This window comes from Canis aureus, chromosome 24 (assembly GCF_053574225.1).
Source record: "Canis aureus isolate CA01 chromosome 24, VMU_Caureus_v.1.0, whole genome shotgun sequence".
In the NCBI taxonomy this organism is placed as follows: domain Eukaryota; kingdom Metazoa; phylum Chordata; class Mammalia; order Carnivora; family Canidae; genus Canis; species Canis aureus.
Window position 1 is genome coordinate 48,920,021 of NC_135634.1, and position 23,333 is coordinate 48,943,353.

At 52.9% G+C, this 23,333-nt stretch overlaps 2 long non-coding RNA genes across 2 annotated transcripts; both read right to left on the reverse strand.

Annotated features, from left to right (window-relative positions):
• Nucleotides 1-11,784: 11,784 nt before the first annotated feature.
• Nucleotides 11,785-14,901, reverse strand: LOC144296282 (uncharacterized). The gene is made up of 2 exons (XR_013363454.1): nt 14,706-14,901; nt 11,785-12,122 (listed from the first exon to the last, which is right to left on the reverse strand). It is a non-coding gene; the product is annotated as an uncharacterized LOC144296282 (long non-coding RNA).
• A 3,473-nt stretch (nt 14,902-18,374) lies between these two features.
• LOC144296284 (uncharacterized) lies at nt 18,375-23,016 on the reverse strand. The gene is made up of 2 exons (XR_013363455.1): nt 22,514-23,016; nt 18,375-21,617 (listed from the first exon to the last, which is right to left on the reverse strand). It is a non-coding gene; the product is annotated as an uncharacterized LOC144296284 (long non-coding RNA).
• Between the last annotated feature and the right edge of the window lie 317 nt (nt 23,017-23,333).

Here is a 23,333-nt window from a genome sequence, read left to right on the forward strand (position 1 = left end):
TCAACAGTAAGTCAGAGCTCAATGAAAATGGTAAATTTAGGAATCCCTGGGTGGCGCAGCGGTTTAGCGCCTGCCTTTGGCCCAGGGCGCGATCCTGGAGACCCGCGATCGAATCCCACGTCAGGCTCCCGGTGCATGGAGCCTGCTTCTCCCTCTGCCTATGTCTCTGCCTCTCTTTCTCTCTCTCTGTGTGTGACTATCATAAATTAAAAAAAAAGAAAATGGTGGGATCCCTGGGTGGCGCAGCGGTTTGGCGCCTGCCTTTGGCCTAGGGCGCGATCCTGGAACCCAGGATCAAATCCCACATCGGGCTCCCAGTGCATGGAGCCTGCTTCTCCCTCTGCCTGTGTCTCTGCCTCTCTCTCTCTCTCTCTCTGTGACTATCATAAATAAATAAAAATTAAAAAAAAAAAAAAAAGAAAATGGTAAATTTGATATCAGGTCCAGTGCTGGCACAATGGGCCCATAAATGGAATGGCCTTTGTAGCCAGGATGGAGGTCCTGCCCGGGCTAGGCAGCGTGGGTTCTCTATCACCGACATTGTGCCCACTGTTTGCTGTCCTGGCATCAGCAAAATGTCATGTTGAGGCGTCACTAATGGCACCATCCAGAAAGAAATCAGATAACCAATTGGTAGCAAGTTGATTACCTTAGCCCCTTCTACTCTGGAAAGGCCAGTGTTGCATCCTTCCTGGAAATGACATCTACTCAGGTATGGGTTTGCCTTCCACATGCATGGCGTCTTCTCCAGCACCACCTTCAGAGAACATACAAAATATCTACCGACCACAAATTCTACAGAACATTGCCTAGTCTAAGGGACCCATTCTACAAAAAAGATGTGACAATGGGTACATGGCCATGTAATCCATTGATTCTAAATCCTTACCCAAAGTATCTACCAACAGAACGGTGGAATGTCCTGTTCATGGCTCAGAGGACATGCCAGCTCTGTGACAGCTACTTGGTGACTAGGATGCTTCCTATCAAGATGCAGAGTATTCACTGAACCCAACCACAACTAATAATGAGGCTGTGTCCCCAGGAGCTGGATGACAGGGGCCTGAGGACAAAAGTGTGGTCAGATGTCCTCACTGCAACTCCAAGAGATCCATTCATGGGATTTTTGCTCTTCACTTAAGGTTATAAAGAACATTATTCATTGTCTAGTTCCTGCAGGTTAAACTCTGAATAATGACCCCCCACTGAGAAGTGAACACATGTTTTACAGCCCTGTAAAATCAAAGCTGTATTGCCCGGGAGAGTCCAGTGAGGTTACCCAGGCTTCTGAGAGAAATTGTCTAATGACACAGCAGCGATCATTTTGTCTTGCTTTGGATAAGTAATCCTTAACATGTCCCAGAAGGAATGCTACCCAGCATGAGGAGAAAAGATGGGGTGAGGATAGTGACCATCTTCAGATACTGGACTGTCATGTGGATGGATGGATGGGTATCACTTATTGCTTCCAAAGGCGGAATCAGGTGACGATTAGAAAAGGCAAGATTTGGCTCAATGCAAATAAGAGGTTTTTAACTGTCTGGACCAGCACTGCCCAATGAAAGTGGGAATCGTTAAATTAGGTGAGTCACATATGTGAGTTTAAATTTCTCCAGTAGCCGCAATAAAAAAAAAAAAAAAAAAAAAAAACAGTGGAAAGGAAAAAAAGATGACATTAATTTCAACGACATAGCTTATTCAGCCCAATCCAAAGTATTATCAGTTCAACGTGTCATCAGTATCAAAAATACTAATGAGATATTTTGCATTCTTCCAGGCTCAATCTTGAAATCCCATGTGGATTTTACATTTCTTTACAGCACAGCTCAGTTTGGACTAGGCGCCTTCCAAGCGCTCACCGGCCACGTGTGGCTCAGGCATATTGAACAGCAGGGGTCGGGATTGTCTCAGGGACAGCGTCCTGGCCGGCAGATGCGATGGAAACCAAGCTCTAGAGCCCCCATGGAGGGCGCCTGGAGGATTGTCCATGCGCCAATGACCTTAGGGACGGTTTCCTGGTTCCCCCTCCCCCTTACCTCATCTCCACCCGCCAGCATCCACCCAGATTGCATCAGTAAAGGCTGACCTGCCCTCCGGGAGAGATTAACAGTTTTCCTGCAATCTCCTCGATTTCTGTGTGTTTGGGGATATATATATTTTTTTAACCACCTGCAATTAAACTCTGCACGGAGAAGCAAGGGAGCAAAGGCATCTATGGACTCTTGACTGGAGCAGCTCATGGGACGGAGTAGGCACCGCCTTGCCAGCAAGTGGTAGCTTAGCTTTCCTCTTCCTTGAGAACCACTGGTAACGCTGCTGTGTGAGGAAGATGAAGTTCTTGATGGATTTGGGAGCACTGACTACTATTAATTGGATTTTTTTTTTCCTTTAAGCAAAGTTAATCATCTTCCTCTGATTTTGCTGCTCCTCAACATAAAAGAAGCTTTCAGACTGTAGTGGAGAAGAAAGGGCAATTTTACCTCAGTATCAGAAGACAAGCTAAAACCACCCTGGAAATTTCCTTGATCTGGATGACCGACAGAGTCTCCTGGATCAGTTGAGACAGTGAGGAACCAGGAGTTCTTTGGACGTATTTTCAAGAAGCGAGTGAACTTTAACGATCACGTGTGTGCACCCACCTGACCAGAGTATGCGCATCCTGGATATGAATTATGATTTTTCTCCTGGGTGGAGCTGTAGGAAAAGGTTTCATTCTGAATAAAAGAGGAGCCAGGCCATTTTCCACTTGTGAGTCACATGATAAAAAAACCAGTTTTTTATTTCATAATATTCTCCTAACTGTATGCCTGTGTCTAGTCTCTACGAAGAGCAACTCAGGACAGCCAGCAAAATGCTCTGTGTGTAAAAATCCACACAGTGATGAAAAACCTATTTGCAGGTGTCCCATGTGAATCAAATAACATAATTTAAAAACTGGATTAGGCTGGTTGTGAGGTTGGCAGTAAGTGATGTCAAAGGAGAATGGTCCAAGAAATTCCAAATGCATCTGGTAGCCTTAAGCCTGTTGGATACCTTCCCTTAAAATCTAGATTTCTAGCAGACTGCCACACAGGATTTTGAGCCCTTTTCCCCATAAACACAAGGAATGTGGATGGAAATACAGGAATGTGTCCTCAGCTGAGATGCTTTAATATGGACCAATTTCAAAAGATTAGGCAGCCTTAGTTTTAAACATTCATTATCTTACATTATCAACGTTATCTTGGCTGAACGTGTATTTTGATGCTGTGTCTGATGTCTTTCATGTAACCAGAGCTGCTTTTCTAGATGTGGGAAATCTGTGCAGGGTAGCTCTTCATCCCTCCCTCAGGCTGGCAGAGGCTCCGACCAGGAGACCAGATATGCAGGTGTAACCCTGGGCTTCGGAGCCCTCTCGAGTTGAGCTGAAGCAAATGGTTTAGGCAGACATCTGTTTGATTCATACCCTCCCCTGCCACTTGGTTTTCCACTTGTTTGAAATACGCTGCCCTAACTCACTTGGCGTTGGGTCATTTTTAACCACTCCATTCTTTGAATATCAGGTCACTGTCACTCCTGGCTGATGACACAGTCCCCGTGGAGAAATATGTCTTCCTAAAAGCTGGCGAACGTGTTGTTGGTTTTAGGATATTTTGTAAGAGAAGATTTGTTTTCTTGATTTTTAATTTTTTTTTTTGATTGGTCCTTGAGATTCCAGCCCTTTTGTCACAAGAGTGGAATGGATGAGTTTACTAAGACCCGCAAGACGGGAAAATGTGTGGTGAATTTGGAGCTGGATCCCTAATAACTGGAGAAAAAAATCAAAAGGTGCAGCCAGGGTGTAATTTTTGGGGGGGATTGAAACACACTTGTAATTTCATCAGTTTAGAAGACCAAATCTAAATGTATGCTAAATTAAAAAAAAAAAAAAGAAATAGGTAAAAGCCAATCAAATTATCGTGGACATTTGCTGAGAGCGAGAGAGCCTGCACGGTCAGCATCCAGGAACTCCAGCTGGAAGCTGATTAACGGCGTGGCCCTCCGTGGAGCAGTACGATGGCCTCGGCCTCCGTCCTGGGCAGCGTCGTCAGAGGCAGGCAGCGTGGCCCTGCCCGTTCAAAGCGTGTGGCCCTGCCTCTGACTGCAACAGAGAAGAGCAAGACGCCCGGCTCTCACCGGAAAATTAACTCCGAGGGCTCTTGTTACCCAGGTTTTTATCAAATGGAAGATAGTATCCATGGAAAACTCGCTGAAGCCCTTATCCTCAGAGTGTGTTCCCTGGGCCACACGGAGGGGGGCGCCGCCCGGGAGCCCCCGGTGCAGCGCGCGGGCTTGTTCTGGGCCTTGCCCCTGGGCCGTTGTTCTGAGAAGGACTTTGGGACTGTCCCGCCGTGTTTGCTGCTGACATACGGAGAAGGCTGTGCCCCCCTGCCCCCCACTACCATTCCTACAGGGGACCCCCCCCCGTGGGAAATTCCTCTCCAGATCTCTGTGTCAGAGAGGGGCTAGTGGACCCTGGACGTCGTAGAACCATTGTCTCTGCCACCGTCTCTGCCATTGTCTCTGCCATTGTCTCTGCCATTTTGCCTCGGCCCGTGGGGAGCTCAGAGCCCAGTGCTCTGAGCCCTGGAGCCTTCCCGTCCATGCAGCGTTTGCTTCTCTTCCTCCGCGTGCCAGCTCCTTCTTCCCCTCTATTTACGGCCCACGCACCCCCCCCCTTTTTTTTAACCTAATTGTCTTTATTCTGAATGAATCTCTAAATACTTTCTGTATTTTTTTTTTTCTAGAACAAATGGGAAAATACATTAGGGAGTTCGTGTCATTAATGAAAATTAGCAATCTTCTCTGATGCTGATATTTCCTCAGTGGCTAAAGGAAGCTTTTGTATAGTTTTTTGAAGAACTCTTTACCAGATTTCTTGGCCCCAGCATTTGGCCTTCGTGTCCACCATGGCGGTGGCTCCTGGGAGCCAGGGGTGAATGTACAGAGTGTAGGACTCTGTGGTGGTGGTCACTTGTCCTCCTGCCTTCAGCACAGGAAGGGAGGCCCCAAGTCTCAGAATTAATGTTGAGTTTTGCCTATGGTTTTCATGGGGTTTTGTTGTTGTTTTTTGGGGTTTTGTTTTTTTTGTTGTTGTTGTTACTGTTGTTGTTTTAGCACACCACTGCGTTCTCAACAATACAGTATTTCATCCGTGCAAAACTGTGGGGCTGACCTCTGTGTCTCCATTTTGTCAACAGTGAAAGTCTGACTTCAGCTCCCCCAAGTCCACACAGTGGTGCGATGGAGCCCGGAAGCCAGAGCCATCATCTTCCCACACTGACCTGACCCAGAGGAAAGGGACGAAAGAATTTACCAGAGTCCTTCTGAGCCCCAGATAATGATGGTGGATTAGGCAGGAAGTTTCCTAGAAAAAACAGACATCTTGAAATCCTAAGCACCAGATGTTCAGATAAAGCCGCATAGGCAAATCCTTCAGAAACCTCTTATCTGCTTGACCTGGCTACCCTGTTCCTCCTCCTCATTTTCTCTAAAGAAGTCATCTGAGCTAAGCCTAAAGATTCTGGAAGGAGAGTATTAGTTAGAAAATCAAAAGGGCATCTCAAGGGGAGAAGGCTGTTGGTAAGCAGCGCTTCGCAAACCCTCCCCCAGGCCCCCGGCCACCTGGCCCTGGCGGTGGGCCGCTCCCCTGCGGAGCTGGGCCTGGGGTCTGGGCAGGGATGGGCAGGCCCATGCTCCCGGCTTCCAAGGGTCCTGCTGCCCTACGGCTGGGGGCCACTGCTGGGGCGCCTCCGGGGTGTGGCCACCGGCACCCTGGCCTCAGCAGGGGACACTGGGCTCCCCCCCACCCCGAGCCCGGGGCACCGGCCAGCCTACGCGGCCTCATAACATTTTGCTAAGAGTTCAAGGACCTGAGCAGAAGAACAGCCCCGAGAGCTGCCTGACCCCAGTGGGCCACCAGTGCTTGACACCCCGGGAAGGCCCCCAGGCCACAGTCCCAGACCTCACAAGGCCTTGATGGGACAGCAGCCTGTCCAGGGACGCCGGGCCCAGCCAGTGGCTCCCCTTCACTGGCTCACCCATGGTCCCCAGGTCTGACCCCCAGCCCCACGGACCACTGGGACCCTCACAGGCCAGCTCGCACAGGAACCTAGAACATTCTCTCCACCCTGCTGCCGCCCCCCACATGGGCTGCAGGAACCCAGGGCCAGGAGAGGGCACTTGGGAAGCCCCTGGACCTGACACCTGCTACTTCTCTCTCAAGAGCACCCTTGGTTTGCTTTAAATTAAGCTTTCAGCCGGAAGATTGTATCTAGGGAGAGGCCTGCTCCTGCCCCAGGGCTCAGGGGAGGGGGCTGCTCCTGCCCCAGGACTCAGGGGAGGGGGCTGCTCTTGCCTCAGGGCTAAGGGGAGGGGCCTGCTCCAGCCCCGGGGCTCAGGGGAGGGGCTGCTCCTGCCCCGGGGCTCAGGGGAGGGGCCTGCTCCTGCCCCAGGACTCAGGGGAGGGGGCTGCTCTTGCCTCAGGGCTAAGGGGAGGGGCCTGCTCCAGACCCAGGGCTCAGGGGAGGGGCTGCTCCTGCCCCAGGACTCAGGGGAAGGGCCTGCTCCTGCCCCAGGGCTCAGGGGAGGGGCCTGCTCCAGCCCCAGCGATCAGGGGAGGGGCCTGCTCCTGCCCCAGGGCTCAGGGGAGGGGCTGCTCCTGCCCCAGGACTCAGGGGAGGGGCCTTCTCCTGCCCCAGGACTCAGGGGAGGGGCCTGCTCCAGCCCCAGGGCTCAGGGGAGGGGCCTGCTCCTGCCCCAGGGCTCAGGGGAGGGGCCTGCTCCTGCCCCAGGGCTCAGGGGAGGGGCTGCTCCTGCCCCAGGGCTCAGGGGAGGGGCCTGCTCCTGCCCCAGGGCTCAGGGGAGGGGCCTGCTCCTGCCCCAGGGCTCAGGGGAGGGGCCTGCTCCTGCCCCAGGGCTCAGGGGAGGGGCCTGCTCCTGCCCCAGGGCTCAGGGGAGGGGCCTGCTCCTGCCCCAGGGCTCAGGGGAGGGGCCTGCTCCTGCCCCAGGCTCAGGGGAGGGGGTCGCACTGCTTGGAACAGGTCCTTCCCAGCAGCAGTGTCCTCGTGCGTCTGTGTGGGGTCGAGTGCAGCACAATAGAGCTGGTGCCCTGAACAGATTTTTGAGGGCGCCCCGCACCCGTCTCCAGCAGGGCCGCCTCCCCTGGAGCTTGGCTCAAACCAGCCTTTATATTAGTCGCCCCGCTCCTCACCCTCTGTCTCCGTGACCCACTGATCCTGCATTCTTCAGGGGAGCCCGAGCCCCGAGACAACGAGAAGGACAGTTGGCGGACACCAGTGACGAAGGTCACCGCCGAGGTCCCCACCCTCCCCGTGCCCTCTCCTGCCGGGGCAGCGAACGCTTTCTCGGAGACAGCGGTTGTTCATTTAACTTCAAAATATAGTTAGGCCCCTCGGCGCGCACAAACCCACGCTGTAATTAAAAGCACGTATAGTTGAAGGCTTTCCATCATTGAACAGCGTTGGTTAAATTAATTCAATTATTTTCTCATTTTTCTGTGTCTAGTTCTGTCTAGACGGATGCTGGGAGGGGCACCCAATGCTTTGTCTGTTTTCTAGCATCTCCTAAGACTGCGAATATTAACACTGAAGATCCTTAACGCCAAGCCCCGAAGAGGAATTCGAAGCACTTCGGAAATCGAGAGCTGCGAGTGCCCGAGCCTAGAAATGCACTTGCTCAGCGTTTCGAGGAAAAGCTAGAACTTGTGTTTTTTGTCTAATGGACTAAAGTCTTCTACCAATAAGAGGATTTTGTTTCTCTCTAGTTTGGGGTGAACCTAGAGCTTCCCTGATATCACCCAGACTCAAGTCGTGCTGGCGCGGCAGGTCAGGACACTAGCACCCAGGTACGGGCCGCACGCGGACACCCGGCACTAGCAACCGAGACCCCTTTCTCCCCGGTCCTCTTCCTCCCCTGGCAGATTCGCTTCCTTCCTGGGTGGTCCTGCCCTGTGCCCTCTCTGGGGGCAGGTGCACGTGTGGATCAGCACTGGGGGCGGCAGCAGACATCACACCAGCCCCCTTGGCTTCCCACCTGAGAGCTTGGGCCCCAGCTTCACCTTTAGGCTGATAAAGAGCTCCCGTGGGGACCTGGGCTTGGAGCCAGCATCTACACACGGGCTGCACACAGGGTCTATGAAGGCCACAGGGTTGTGCGCAGTGATGGGAGCAGGACATCAGACTTCCCTCCGCGCCTTCAGGGCACACAGGCACACAGGGCACCTGGCCCCAGGCCAGTCTGGGCCCCCACGGCAGGGTCCTCTCTCCTGGGGGAGACCGAGGCTGGCCCGAGACCTCCTGGCTTCCCTGTACCCCACCCCGTGGGGGGTCGGGCCTGCACTGGTCTTCAGGCCTTCCCGGGTATGAAGTCTGAGCCCAGGGTCCCACGAGGGGCACCATGCCCAGCACCATCCTGAGGACTGACCTCCTCTTTCCCCTCCCCCACTTTTTATAAAGATTTTATTTAATAGAGAGCGAGAGAGCAGGGAGGAGGGGCAGAGGGAGCGAGAGAGCCTCCAGCAGACTCCCTGCTGCATGCGGAGCCTGATGGGCTCCATCCCAGGACCTGGGATCATGACCTGAGCCAAAAACAAGTCAGACGGCCACCCGACCGAGCCACCCGGGCGCCCCTCCACCACCCTCTCACGTCCCTGTCGCTCTCTTGGAAACTCAATTTCTGGCTTCACCCTCACCCCTCCTCTCCATTCCTGTTCTTTCCCTTTCTCCCTCTGCTCTTGGGCTGACACCAACTATTGTGGAATTCAGTCTAACGGCAACCGAAGCCATTGTCTCCAGCCGCTGGCAAAGGGGAAGGCGACATGTCCACACACGTGCCCCTCGCTCCCTTGGACAGCCCGTTGTCCCCGGGTCGGTGACCAGAGCTCAGTGACCGGCGACCGGTGACCAGGCCGCGTCATGTTCGAGCGAGTGGAGCCTTGGGCTCAGCCTCCCAGCCGAGGACTCATACTTCTGACCGGCCAGCGGTCTTGTTTCCCGTGGCTCCTGGAAGAGGAGGTAAGTATGTGCACGGGTCACTGCTCCCTGCCGATCCATCCGGAGTGAGTGGCATCGGGGTGTGTGCAAATCAGTGGCTCTAAGTCCCTTCGAGAAGCAGTTAGAACAAGTCTAATTTCCTACACATGTGGCCGCGAAAACACTCTGCTTTCCTCTTGGCCTTCCAAAAACACTGAAACACCCCGAGAGGCAAATATGAAAAGCGGTGCTGTTACTGAGCCACTCCCCCTGGCCCAGGGCCCCGCGGCCTCAGATAGAGGCCCTCCAGAAGTTTCGGGCGGCCCCCTGACTCCCGAGTATCCTGTTTCCTGGACTTTGGTGAAGGCCGCAGGAGCTGAAAGCAGAGCATTTCTGCAGCCGTCTGGGTTCTGAGCTCGGGGATGGGCGGTCGAGAGGTGAGGGGGGACCTTTGGCAGCATCAGGGGGGGGCAAGTCTAGGGGCCTCCGCGTCCTGGGGCTAGGACACCTGTGGCCACGGCCAAGGAGGACATGCTGGTTTCCAGGGGAGGCCCCCACTCCCCCACCCCCACCCCGGCTCCTCCTGAGTCTCTGGGCAAGAATGCCCCCCTGCACCCCACCCCACACCCCACCCCACCCCGCCCGCCTTCCACCCCTGCCCTGCCTCGTGTCCCCGCTGCCCAAGAAAACATCTGGCAGAGACCCAGCTTCTTGAAGTGGTCGAATAAACAAGAGGCCTGTGAGTCATCTCGGAGAGGCGGCTGGAAGATGGGGGGACCCGGTGCCAAACCCATGATGTGGCGCAGTCTTCCTTCTGGGAACCCTGAGTCATAGAGGGACGCGGGAGCTGGCGCGGTCCTGGGGCTGAAAACCGGGGATTTGTGTCCGTCCCCCTGTGTGAGCGTCTGGGCGCGCGTGTGAGCTGGTGTGTGCATGTGCGTGTGTGTTTGCGCGTGCGAGTCTGCGCAGGAGGTCCGCACATGCACCCTCGAGCCCCCCTGATGCCCTCCTCCCCTTTTCTTCCCCCTAAATGCTTCCCAGGGAGCAGGCCTCAGGGACAGGCCTACCTTGACGTAGGTAGGTGGGTTCCGCGGGATCACTGGGCCACCCCGCCTGCACCCTCTGTCCACCCCCGCCTGCACCCTCCATGCCCCCCCCCCCAACCCGGCCTCGTCTGCCAGCTCAGGCAGGCAGGGTGGATTGTGCAGCTTCACAAAGCCGCCTTTTTTCAGCGCTCCACACCTCCGTGTTTTTTTTTGGGGGGGGGGGTTTCATTCCATGTCAGTTGGGGAGATGTTTACAAAAACCACTTTTCAGTGGTTTGTGGCAGGCTCACGGGCCCAGCCAAGGCTGCCCCCAGCAGCACGGGAGGCTCACCGTGGCTCCTCGTCCACCAGGGCGAGGGGCAGAAATGGCCTGTTGCAAGGATAATGGGCAACCAGAAAGCCAGGCAGCCCCCGGAGGAAGCTGACCCCTCACCAGGACTCTAACTTCCCCCTTCCATCCTAACCCATTCTGTTTTCTCAATCTCAGGTGGTCTCAAATATTTATTGAGGTATTAGAAAACCTAAGCTTCGTGGTTTTCAAGTATTTTATAGGAAAAAAGACACCTCTGGACCTGGGGAAGGGCCCAAGGTGGCCTGGGAAAGCCTCGGACGATGGAAGCCCTGTGTCTGACCCGGGACTCTACCCTCAGCTCCATCAGCTGCCCCGCAGGAAAGCCGTCTCTTGTGACAAAGGAAATCGAATGATATCTTGCAACTGTTGGAACTCGGGTTTATTTTTTTTCCAACCCTTGGGACAATACCCCAAATCAGGGGTTCTTGGCCAGGAGCAGTTTGGTCCCTCCAGGTTCGCTCGGCAATGTCTGGAGATTTTTTTTTTTTTTTTGGTCGTCACAGTCAGTGGTGGAGGGGTGGAGGGTGCAGAGGCCAGGGATCCTGCTGAACCCCCTACAGGGCATGACAGTCCCCCTGTCGAAAAAGACCCTGCTTCAAAATGTTGTTAGAGCCATACCTCTCCTGGCCTGGCAGTCCAGGGCTGTGAGAAGTCCAGCAGGCTGATGGCCTCAACTTCAGGGGGACCCTTGTGTTGCCCCCTCATGGAAGCACCTCGAGGTGCCTAAGGTTACTCATCTCGCTGAGGGGCTCTGCCCACATGTGGCGGCCTGGGAGACAGGGTCCTGCAATCTTCACTTCCCTTCATCAGACCCTCCTACATGACCCTGCCCGAGAACGCCATGTTTCCTGCTGGGGCCCTGGCTGGCACCCCAATCTTCTTAAAGAGTAGTTTGCAGCTGGTTCGCAGGGCACAGAGCCCCCCACGCTAGTGAACAGCAGGAAGAGCCCAGATCTGTGATTCTGAATCCCTGATTCAAGGGTTTCTGTCCGACTCATGGAGGTTTCCAAAGCAATTGTACCAATTTACACTCCCTTGAGTGGGGTATGAAAGTACGGTTGTTCTACATCCCTGGTAACACTTTTAGTATTGTCTATTTTTTTTAAGATTTTATTTATTTATTCACGAAAGACACACACAGAGAAACAGAGACACAGGCAGAGGGGCCAGAGGGAGAAGGAGGCTCCCTGTGGGGAGCCCGATGCGGGACTCGATCCCAGGACCCCGGGGTCACGACCTGAGCCAAAGGCAGACGCTCAACTGCGGAGCCACCCAGGCGTCCCAAGTATTGTCTGTTCTTAAACATGTATTATCTTAGTCATTCTGACACGTGTGGTTTTAATCTGCACTACTCCAGTGACCCATGAAGTAGAGCAGCTGTTCATATGTTTATTGGTCATTGGATATTTTTGCAAAGCCTTTTGCTCATTTTACTGTTGCGTTGGTTTAACTGTTTCACTATGATGATTTTTTATGAGCTCTACACATGCTCTAGAGATGAGCCTTTAGTCCGATAAATGCATGCCAGTCTCTTCTGTTCAGCGGGTTCCCTTTTCACTCCCCGTATGCCGTCTGCCTTAATGTTAGTATCCTTGTGTTGCTTTCCATTGCTCTTCTGGTGTATTTCCATCAGTGTTTGAATCTCATATTTCCTTTTCCTTAGATTCCTCTTTATTCTGCTGAATCTTACTCCTGAGCACATTTTTCTGATCCCTGAAAGGACATAGAGAAGACAATGTCCTCATTTCTTCACGGTTAATACGTCTTTGTTTTGCCTTCATCCTGTATTGATAGTTTAGCTGGGTACATGATACTTCGAGCATTCTCTTTCTCAAATTGCACCGGTGAAACCGTCATGAAGAAAAAATATCTCCTCAAATCTTACTTAGAATATATATGTCAAGTTTCTTAACTTTGGTTTCTTTTTGTTTTTTAAGTTTTTTTTTTTATTCTGTTTTTCTTAAAATACTTCCTCTGTTTTATAGAGGTCCAAATTTCCTAAATGGGCCATTGGTCTCCATCTTTTCATCTGCAGAATTCAGTGGGTTTTTTTGTTTGTTTTGTTTTGTTCTGTTTTGCCTTCAGAAGGAAATCCCAGATGAAAAGAATGGAAACTTTGGGAACTCTTGGCCTGTTTGGTGGATTTAATGTACTTTGATATGTAAAGTAGGAACTGCAGTTAGTGGGAGGTGGCACAGAACTGGCAAGTCTTGTGCTGGAACATCTCCTCTCCTCTGGGCCACCTGCTGTGGCAGTGCCAGCTGGCGGCGCTGAGCACTTGTCTCCTATGGCCAGGGGACCAGCTTCAGTGGGAACTGACACAGCAGGACATCCTGTTCTGTGCCCTCTGCACAGTTATTGTGGTGTGAGGTTGACCCCAGCCTGGGCCTGTAGCAAGGCTGACATCCATTCCCTATTAACTGACCACCATGACCTGCAGCCCACTCTGGAAGAGGTGAGTGGTGGAATGGTCCACCTTCCCTTCCCTCCCCTCATTTTTTTTTTTCTGGTACCATTTCTTACTGTAAATCATCAGGAATTTAGGAATTTGGATGGTGCCTTTTCCTAGTTCCAAGTGATTATGGGGAATTTTCCCTATCACTCTGTTACGTCATTTTAGTGGAGATTTGGGAGTGTAAAGGATATAAAGCTTACAAAATGTTGGAATGTCATCCTGAATGAGAACCTTTAATGGAAGCTCTATGATAGAACTCATCTGTAGTTTGAAATGCATGCCAAATAGTAAATTCAGAGGTTAGGGATCAAATGTAATTAAAATCCGACTGACTTGACTATTTCTTCATTTTCTAGTAAAACCCATGGCCAATTGGAGGGCCTCCCTTGTTAGCTCATCCTGAAATTGCCAGTAATTTACATCTTACTCAAGGATCCAACAGCCTTGGCTTAATTATCCATGAAACTAGAGCTGGCCTTCAGCTGGAAGAGCTAATTGACCTGCTGCTTAATTCAGCAGCAGGGACTCCAAGGTGTGTCTCTGGAAATGCCTTGATTACATACATACTTTTGTGAGACTCTCCCTAAGTGCTATAAACGCTAGGTTAAGTTCTTTTTTAATCAAGAGAACATGTCAAGATGTGTATAATCAGTTCAACTTGAACTCCTAATAGTCAACACTGTTGATTTTGGATGACTCTTAGCTCTACAGCTCACCATAAAATATAGTCCCTTTCCTAGCTAATTTTACTTTCCAGATTTTTAAATAAACTCTATGTTGTTTTTCATTTTTAAAGAAGAGACCAAGCCATGTGACCTAAAGAACAGTTCAGTATTGTTCAAATTATCAACGTTTCCCTACCTGATTAATAAATAAAATTCCCAATGGGAAATTTTGAAACCCTATAAAGTCATGCCATCACTTTCTTGCTTTTATTTTGAAATAATTTCAAACTTACAATAAACTGCAAAAATAGTACAGAAATTCTACTGTCTCTTCATCCAATTTCTCCAAATGCTACCATCTAATATAACCAACAGTACGATTTTTAACACCAGGAGATTAATGTTGACATAACACTATTAACTAATCTACAATTGGCATTCTTGTCTGTTTCTCATGACCTCGATGGTGAGTGAGGAATGCCAGCCATTATTTTACAGGTAGCCTCTTAATTTGTTTTTTTCTGTTTGTTTTTTTTATTTTTATTTTTATTTATTTTTCTGGTTTCTTAATTTGTATTTAGCATTCTCTCATGAGGAGACTGAGGTTACGCATTTTCACCAGGGACACCCCAGGGGCAGTGCTGAGTCCTTCTCAGTGCCTTGTAGCAGGGGGTACATACGAGATCCATATATCCTACTACTAGTGATGGTCACTTCGATGATTTGGTGAAAGTTGTGTCTGCCGGGTTTCTTCACTGTCAAATTAGCATATTTTCTTTTGTAATTAATAAGTATTAGTGGGAAGATACTTTGAGACTATGTAAATATCCCATTTCTCATCATCCTTTTACTAAATTTACCCTCCATGAGTGACTTTTGCCTACAACACCTATTAGTATGTGTTAACCAAATCAAGACCTATTTCCTATATCATTTCTATATATATTAACTGGAATTTTACTCTAAAGAATGGCTAAGAGATAAATACCCATATTTATTCAATTATGGATTAGTATTAGCATGGACTTGTGGGTATTTAGCTCATTCTAGGCATTATAATCCATTACTAGCATTATATATTTTGTTGTTCAACTGTCCGAGATTTAGCCATTGGGAGAGCCTTGAAGTTGGCTCCCGTTTTGGCATGACCCCATCATTTTTGGATCACCGTCTTACTTTCTGGCACCACAAAATGTTTCTGGCAGATTTCGTACATTCCCTGGGCCGGTCCTGGGGTCAGCTGTTTCTCTAGGGAGCCCTGTTCCTTTCCATGGAGAATGTTCCTTAGAAACCAAGATCTGGACACAAGGTGAGCTCATGGCTCCCAGGGTGTCACTGCTTCTCTGCTGTCATTTGTCATGTAGGTTCATTTGTTTCAGTGTTCCATTTTGGATTCCCCTCACATTCTGCATGGGGTGGGGGGAGTAAGATAGTCTCCATTTCCTTTATGAAGCTATGCCTTACCTCCAGCCATTGGAAGCCAGAGTTCAATGCTTTGACCTCCCTTACCCCTCTGTTTTCCTTTCCTGTGGTGCATGTTCAGAGTTCACGATATGCTTGATGAATCTGAGACAGCTACTAAGCAAGCTGGAGGGGACTTTCACTCCTTGAGGCTGGCGGAGAGGCAGGCCAGCTGGCATTCCCATTTGACCTCAGTCTCAGGGTCTGAGAGCCTGCCAGACCCATCCAGCCCTGTGCCTATAGTTAGATTCCATGTCTCAGACACATCTCTTAATAGGAGAAAGGATTAACCATGCTGAGGGAAAGCTGTTTGCATCAGTAGGATTTTAGGATAGCTCAAATACTAGTTCAGCCTTAGTTTGGGGGACTTTATTTTTCTCCATTTGCTGCAGTTCCCCGATTGAAATACTATGAGCCTCTAGCTTGAGAAAGAGATTTCCTGTTGCAATATGTGGCAGGTATTCCTACCCACAGGGTGCACCTTGTCATGTGTGGACTTGTTTTTAAAATAAGTTGTTGAGACGCCTGGGTGGGTCAGTGGTTGAACGTCTGCCTTCGGCTCAGGTCGTGATCCTGGGGTCCTGGGATTGAGTCCCACATCAGGCTCCTTGCAGGGAGCCTGCTTCTCCCTCTGACTGTGCTGTGTCTTTGCCTCTCTTGCTGTGTCTCTCTTGAATAAATAAAATGTTTAAAAATGAATAAACAAAAATAAGAGACCAAGAGAAAATGTACCAAAGTCACTTTGTAGTGATTATGTCATGGTACTCTGCATAATTTTTCTTTTTTTCTACTTTTTTTGTATTTTGTAAATCTTCTTAAATAAGCAAAATCTACTTTGATAACAGGGTGGAGAAAATAAGGTTTTTCATTGCTAGTGAGAATAAGCGGATAGACTCAGCCAGTAGTCTTAGTTCTAGCGGTATTGAAGATTAGTTCTAATGTTAAAAATAATCATTCTCAACCAGAAGGGGGTGTGGCTAGCAGAATGATCTGGAAAGTCTTTCCAAAATATGTATCTGCATATTCAGTTCTTTTTTTATTTTTTTTATTTTTATTTTTATTTTTTTTTGCATATTCAGTTCTTATGCCCACCCAATACACTTGCGCACATGCATACAGGCACACACACACACACACACACACACACACAGAAACACACTCACTCACCGGGATGGAGAATCATGGCTCTCATTCTCCCCGATGAAGATGTGTCTCCCAGGGGTTGGAGAAATCTCCACTGAGAAGGCAGTGGGCCTTCCCTCGGGGAAACACAGATATAGACTGAAGCTCATACAGGCCTTTACTAATAACCCCACAAAATTCATTTAAAAATACATAAAGGGATAGTTGGGAAATTAAAAAAAAAAAAGGAAAGAAAAGAAAGATGTTACTTATAATCCTCCATCTCTAGAAGAGCCAGCTTGTATTTTTGTGTATCTTATACTTATGTCTTGGAAAAACAAATTGTAGATCTCAAAAAGGAACCCCTCCCTAGCCCTTCTGTGCTTGTGAAAGGCAGTGTGAACGGGTGGTTTGGGTGTGAGCTCCAGGGGCTGATTCTCTCCAGGCCTGTGACCTTGGGCGCACTCCTTCACCTTTTTGAGGTTATCTCTGTTTATCTGAATAAAACCAGAGGATGATAGCAGTTCCTGCCTCATAAGAGTGTAGTGAAGATGAAGGAAAACATTCACACGAGACCCACATTCACACGAGACCCGCAGGATAACGCCTGGCAGGTGGTGAGCACTCGGTGCCTTTTATTATTGGTGTTGTTATCACTGGTATTATTAGTGAAATGGCTTTCCTCGTAACAGAGCTCACAAATAGTTGTCCGTGAGCCAGCTCTAGTCAGCAGACTCGTTTGGCTTGGACCTCACGGTGTTTTAAAACGCTAATAAATTAACATCCGAAAAATGGGAGTTTTCGTATAAAAATTCAAATTTCTCACTTCTCTTGAGAAAAATCTGCTCACCTGGCAACCTGGGCCAGCATTCCTGTGTGGTGGAAAGGGGCACGAGCAAGGGTGCTGCTGCTCCCTCTGGGACAGGGTCAGAGCTGCTTCACTCCCTGCTGCGGAAGCCAATCCCCGCAGACAGCGGGCCCTGCAACCCCCCACTTAGAAATGCTTACCCTCCTCCCGCTCCCAAATGATACCGCCCGGTTTGCAAAAACCAGGGAAGTTCCAGCTTGAGAGGCCAGCAGATGTACAAGGAAGGTCAAATTACTGCTGATGGCAAACAACCAAAGACACCATGAAAAGTAGGTCTTGGACTGGGGGGTGGGCTCAAGGGAACAGAGCTAGCACCACGGTCGGAGCGGGTCTAAGGCCTGAGACAAGCAATCCGAGGAGCCTGGGAGAAGCCTGACGTGCAGGGTATGGCACCCAACTGAGGTCCTGCCAGAGGGACCCCAGCCTCCAGGATGCCCTGTGTAGGCTCTAGGATTCCAAGTTCTGAGAGCAGGGCCAGAGAGCACAGGACTCAGCTTCAAAGCCTACAAACCAGCCATTAGTCCGAAAGGGTCATAGCTAGACCTGCGGTGAGCCTACCTGGGCTGAGCCCAAGAGCCAGGGAGGCCGGACCCACCACGCCCCCTTGGAGCTGGCCCTGGTCGCTCTGGGGTCTCCCTGTGTGGTTGAGGAGACCAGGGCAGGAAGAGCAGCAGGTGTTTAGAACAGTGGGGCGTGAACACTGGTCGGGACCCGGCCTCAGGCCGCAGGGTAGAGTGGATTGGCTGGTGTAAGGATGGACACCGACCCGGTCTCATTTTCACTGGGACCTTGCAGAGCCGCCCATGGCTCCCCACGATGCCACTCTGGCTCCTTAGACCCTGCTTGCTGTGCCAGAGATCCCGTGGCACCTGCGGGTTTCCTGGCACGTGGGTTTCAGTGGATCCAGGTGGGAGGGAGGATGGGCCAGGGACCCTAAGTGGAACCTCGGGGCCACAGCCCTCTCCACAGCCACGGTCAGTGGCTCCTCTCACCACAATGAAAGGCAAGAGTCATCCAGGGCCTAGAGTTCCAGCCACGGAGCCTGTCACCTCCAGGTCCCCGTGTTCTCCGGAGCGAACCGCGGCTCTGCAGCCAGGGGCAAATAGGGGTGAGGTTCAGCAAGAGCAGCCCCCCCAGCCTCTCCCCATTATGCAGGGGCCCCAAGTCCTGCTCCCCATCCTCGACAACTCACTCTGCACGTGTTTGGGTCACTAGAGATCTCCAGTCTGTGGTTCTAGATGGCAAGCCCCCACCTCAAACTTCTCTCAAAAATTCCCCTGGAGGATGGTGGAGCACATGTCAGAAGAGCCCCCGGGAAGGGGGCCAACCCTGGGACGTGGGGAAGGCTGACGCTCGCGGGCAAGAAACCTCAGGAAACTGGAACTAGTGTAACCTTGTGCGTCAACTATACTTTAATGCAACAACCAACCGAGCAGGTGAAAGAACCTCCCGGAAATGTCTCCAACGTGCTGGGTGGGGCTGGACTGAAGGAGGTACAGTCTGGTGCAAGCGTCGTGAATAGGAAAGTCTCTCCAGGGAAGCAGGGGGAGGCCCCCGAAAGCCTCGAGGGCCAGAGGCCGTGGGTCAATCTGGGGAAGCGCGGCAGGGGTCGGGCCCGTGGGAGAGGCCTTGGGGGCTCTGGTCGGCCCGGAGGGGAGGCCCCGGGGGGTGCCGGGTGTCCCACCACGTGGCGGCCTCCAGCAGAGGAGAACAGCCCCTCAGGGTGAGAGCAACGGGCCCGGAGCGGGGAGCACGGAGGGCCGGCCGGCAGAGGGAAGTGGGGCGCGAGGCGGGGCAGGAGCAGTGGGGCCCGAAACACTGACCTGCTGTCCCTGGGGCCTGAGACGGGACAGACTGGGCCAAGGAGCCCGTGGGGCTGGAGGCCTCGGGGACAGACCTAGGCTCTCGTCCGGGTCGTCCGGTGACCGGGTCTGCAGGCTTTGGGCTCAGTGTCCTCATCCGAAAAGGTCTAATCTCAGCAGGCGGCCCACAGGGACTTTGTGGGGACTCCACGTGCCGGTACCGGGAGGGGACGGCTGCTGGAACCTCTGCCCCCCAGACTCCGGCCTGGGCACCGAAACCTCTGGCAGAGGCAGACATTCAAAGGTGTTGGGTCGAATGTCATGTATGTCACACAGCTTCTGCGGGCAGGAGCCCAGGGCAGCTGGTGCACGACTCTGGCCTCCGCTTTCCCGGACAGGCTGCAGAGCCAGGTGTCCACTAGGATTTTAGCCAGGCGGCCCCCTGTTGGGGGTGGATGACCCACTCCCACGGTGGCACCTGGGCGTGGTTAGCAAGCCGGCGCTGCCCACCGTGCAGCCCCGTCCCGGGCCCTGTGGCTTGGGCTCCCTCCCCTCGGTGTCTGGGTTCCAAGGACCGACCTCCTGACATCCTGATGTCCAGACAGAGGGGCAGGGACATGGGGCCGGGAGGGAGCCCTGTCCTTTGTACGACGTGGCACAGGCAGCCAGGTGTGGCCAACCTGCCGGACCCACCGGCATGAGCCGCCGCCCGGACGCACGTGGGGGGAACGAGCAGTCGGGGGAGCCCCGGCGCAGTCACGCCGCGAGGACGGTGGGCGGAAGGGAGTGAACACGTGCGGAGGCACCCGGGCGTCGTGGGCACACAGCAGTGATGACACGTTATTGCTCTTATTGTTGGAAACGGCAAGTGGCTTCCCACCCGTCTTTTGTCCAAGCCTGTTGGCCGTCAGGGGCTGGTCCCGTCCATCCCACGTGTGAGCCGAGGGGGGCCGTCCTGGCCAGACCCCGAGTTTGAAAACAACTGTCTGGAAATACTCATAAAAATGAAAAAAAAAAAAAAACTGGCTGGGCTAGTAAGGTGTAGCCTACACAGCGGAACACCCAACAACAATTCAAGACTTCATCAAATTTATATCATGTTGCAAAATTTCTTACACTTGGAAAAAAAAGAAAATAAAAACCTGGCCGCGGGACGCGGTGACGTCGCGGCTCATGACCCGTGGCTCTGAGGGGTGGCGGGCAGGCTGCAGCCTCCGGAGATGTGCAGGGGGGCCTCGGGCTCTGATTTACGGCCTCCCCTCGGCTCCGGCCTGTGACCCCACCCGGCCCTAACTCTAAACACGTGGCTTTGCTTCCTTCTTCCCGGAGAAAGTAGAAGCTGTCTCGGCCGCCATCCGCGCCATCCGCGTTGCCAGGTGGCCTCCGTGCCCCCGTCCTTCTCTCCTGGCACCTGGCGTGGAGGCCAGCCTCCCTTGCCTCCACCTCCCCCGCCAAGGGCTGTCCCAAGTCGGTGCTCACTCTGGCCTGAGCCCGCATGTGGCTTCTCCTGGGTCCTTTCTGTCAATTCCGACCGCCCTCACCTGTCCGAGCACAAAGTCCCCATCCCAGTCCCCCATCAAAGCTGCTGGTATCCGCGACCCTCCACGCGCTTGGTTGGCCTGCAATCTTCCAGAAACAGCCCCTGCCAGCAGTGTGGCTGCCGAGAGGCTGACCTTTCCGGGGGGCCTGAGCCCCGTAACCCCCTGAAGACGGGGCTCAAGCTCCTCTTACCCGGCGGCCTGGCCACGCTGCACGGCGCAGCCTCGGGGCTCCCTGTCCAGGTCCCCTCCTCCTGCTTCTCCTTCTGTTTTTGTTCTGAGGATCTTTCCTTCCAGGTCCCCAGGTCCCCCCAAGAGACCAAGGAAGCGAGGCCCCCATCCTGCCCCCGAGGAAGCAGGCTCCTCCGTGCAGATCCCATGTGACCCCTCCAGCTTGCTCCCCGTGGCACGGGGTCAGATGGAGACTCCCTTCTTGCACCCGACCCCCCCTTTTTTAAATTTTTATTTATTTATGATAGTCATAGAGAGAGAGAGAGAGAGAGAGAGGCAGAGACACAGGCAGAGGGAGAAGCAGGCTCCATGCACCGGGAGCCCGATGTGGGATTCGATCCTGGGTCTCCAGGATCGCGCCCTGGGCCAAAGGCAGGCACCAAACCGCTGCGCCACCCAGGGATCCCCCGACCCCCTTTCTTTTGTAGGGGGGACGCTCCCCTCCAACACATCGCTTTGTGCCACACGACCTTCCTGGCACATCACCCCACACCTAGGGCCCCGTGGTCGGACTCTCCCTCCTGACGGTTTGACTCTTGAGCAGGTGACCCAGGGTGCAGGTGGAGACCCCACCTGGAGAAGCGCCCCTGGGTGCCCCGTTTCCCACTCCATTATTAGTACCCCATAATCAGCAGGGGCAGTGGCCAGCTGGCGTGGGAAGGTTCCAGGACGACCAGAGGGGCTAAGTGAGCACGTTCACAGTCTCACGGCGCTTCCTCCCCTCTGACCTTTCTTGGACAGGTCACCTGCCCCCTCAACTCTGTGGAGGTGGAAACTTCTAGAACCCTACAGGGAGACTCAAGTAGGAACGTCTGAGATTAATTCCTTAGGACTGCTAACCCCGGCTTCTTACGGGACAAAAGAAATCGAAAATGTTTCTTCACAGCCGGCACTGACCTCTGAACAAGATTGGTTCCCACGGACAGGCTGCAGCCAGGAGCAGCGAGGGTCCCCCACTCCGTCCCCCACTCTTCTCCTTGCCGCTGAGGGAACAAGTCCAGTCCCGAGCACACCGGGGAGTCAACAGGTTTGCCGCCCGTGTTTGCTGAAGCAGATGTGGAGCTTCCTGAGGAGAGAGTGTGAGGCTCGGGGAGGGCTGCCCAGAGGCTGCGGACATGGCGTGGGGCAGCTGAGTCCTGCATCACAGCGCGAATCACGCGGCTGGCGTGGGCATCCACCCTCCACGGGCAACCCTCAGAGGCGACGTGTGATGTGTGTGCACGTGTCAGGGTGTGTGTGTGTGCATGTGCACAGGGTGTGTGTGTGCATGTGTACAGGGTGTGTGTGTGATGTGTGTGCACGTGTCAGGGTGTGTGTGTGTGTGCATGTGCACAGGGTGTGTGTGTGTGATGTGTGAAGTGTGATGTGTGTGTGTGCTGGGTGTGTGCCTTATTTGAGCACCTCCCTGTGGAAGGGCCCCAAGGGTGAAAGTAGGTGGAGAGTGAATGTTCCCTCAGAGAATGACGAAGGATGGAGGAGTAGGGAGGACAGGGAGGACGGAGGCAGAGGAGAGAAGTGGGAGGAGGGCGGAGGAGGGGAGAGGAGCAGGGAGGAGAGGACACAGAGGAGGGAGGAGGAGGGAGGAGGGGGGAGGGGAGAGGAGCAGGGAGGAGAGGACACAGAAGAGGGGGAGGAGGGGGAGGAAGAGGCTGGAGGAGGGGAGACGGAGCAGAGGGCGGCACTCCTCCCTGGGGGCAGCACTCCCGCTCCTCTGTCTTGCTGGGTTCTCACACCTGCAGAGCACTCCATTCTGGGGCCACCACCACCGTGTGGCCTGTGCCCGAGGGTCACAGCCTGATTTCGCACCTTCTCCCTACACATTCCTCTTTTCAGTGAGGGGCCATGCGGCCTTGGATAAAAACAACACCCCCCGCCCCCCGCCCCTGCCCCGACCGACCCATCCCGTCTCACCCCGCCCTCCCCCAGCTTCCACAGGCTCTGCGACCTTGGCGAGTGTCTGACCTTGGAGGGCGTCCATGCCCCCTGGGTGGGGGGCACATGCAGGACTGGCCTCTGCCGGGTCTCAGGTGAAGGACGCTAGGGGCGTCCCAGGAATATGGGTGTTGCGTTGCGTTGACCCGTAACTGTCCCGAAGGACTTTCTGAACCAAAGGCTTTTAGGGCAGTAAGGCGCCCCCTTCCGTGCTGGCACCGTGCCCAGGAGAGTGCCTGGCCGAGGGGCGTCCTGTGCCCCCTGCCTGTGGCCCTGAGGAGTGACCGGGACGCAGAAGGAGGCATCCCCAGCGCACCAGGAACTCAGTTCTTCCGAGCTGCCCTCCTACCGCCCTCGCACCGGCTCTGGAATACAGATTGCCAGAATTAGGGAGCAGTTAAGGCGAGTCACCTACAGGAATCCCGGAGACCAAAATCAAAGAGAAAAGAGAAAAGAAGGAACCCAGAGAAAACTGAGACGTGGCCGGAAGCAGAAGGCAAGAGTTGTAACTGTTAACCTCAGGGAGATAAGAAAACTTGGCAATCTGAAAAACAAAAATAAAAGTGACTTCAAAAAAAAATGAAGCAGCACATGAAATGTGGCTTTTTAAAATATTGTGAATCTGACAGCAGAATAGAACGTTCACAAGAGAGCTGCAAGATAAAGCCGAGGCACTCTTCCAGAGAGTGGAAGCAGAAGAGAGAAACAGAGAAAAAAAAAGTAAGAAACTGAGACATATGGTGTCAGAAGGTGCTGGATGGTTTGTTTCCCCTCCGCACCCTTGCTCCCGCCTTCCCTGCCCTGTACCTGGGAGCTGACCTCTAGGACCTACAGCAGGAGGACCCAGCCC